The sequence below is a fragment of the Etheostoma spectabile genome, chromosome 12 (assembly GCF_008692095.1).
Source record: "Etheostoma spectabile isolate EspeVRDwgs_2016 chromosome 12, UIUC_Espe_1.0, whole genome shotgun sequence".
Classification (NCBI taxonomy): domain Eukaryota; kingdom Metazoa; phylum Chordata; class Actinopteri; order Perciformes; family Percidae; genus Etheostoma; species Etheostoma spectabile.
The window spans coordinates 26,082,939-26,083,415 of NC_045744.1; the positions used below are offsets into that span (position 1 = coordinate 26,082,939).

Genomic DNA, 477 nt, shown 5'->3' on the forward strand with positions numbered 1-477 from the left:
TTTTTCGAGCAGCCTGATAACAAAGAATTGCGGTAATCCAGTCTAGAAGTAACAAATGCATGGACTAGTTTTTCTGCATCATTTTTAAACGGGATATTCCTGATTTTTGCAATATTACGTAGGTGAAAAAAGGCAATCCTTGAAATTTGCTTTATGTGGGAATTAAAGGACATGTCCTGATCAAAGATAACTCCAAGATTCCTCACAGTGGTGCTGGAGGCCAGGGTGATGCCATCCAGACACAGTGATTGCATTCGAGAGATGGAAAGTGTTGCAGTGCAGTCTTGTAGTTTTATTTGATTCTGTTCATGTTCAACTTTGCAACATGGAAACTGATCAGAAAATGTTTCAGTTGGTGGATTCTTCCATGGCCATGGGGTGGTTTCGTGCAGACTGAAAGGCACAATGAGGATAAGCCCTTCCTCTTTTAGACAAATAAAGAAATCCCAATATTTCATTTTCCTGCCATGCTCTGAA

The 477-nt window shown here is 40.0% G+C and overlaps 1 protein-coding gene across 1 annotated transcript in view; it reads left to right on the top strand.

Annotated features, from left to right (window-relative positions):
* Positions 1–477, top strand: part of si:rp71-39b20.4 (potassium voltage-gated channel subfamily V member 2) — an 8,662-nt gene that overhangs the window by 7,198 nt on the left and 987 nt on the right. The window lies entirely within an intron of this gene.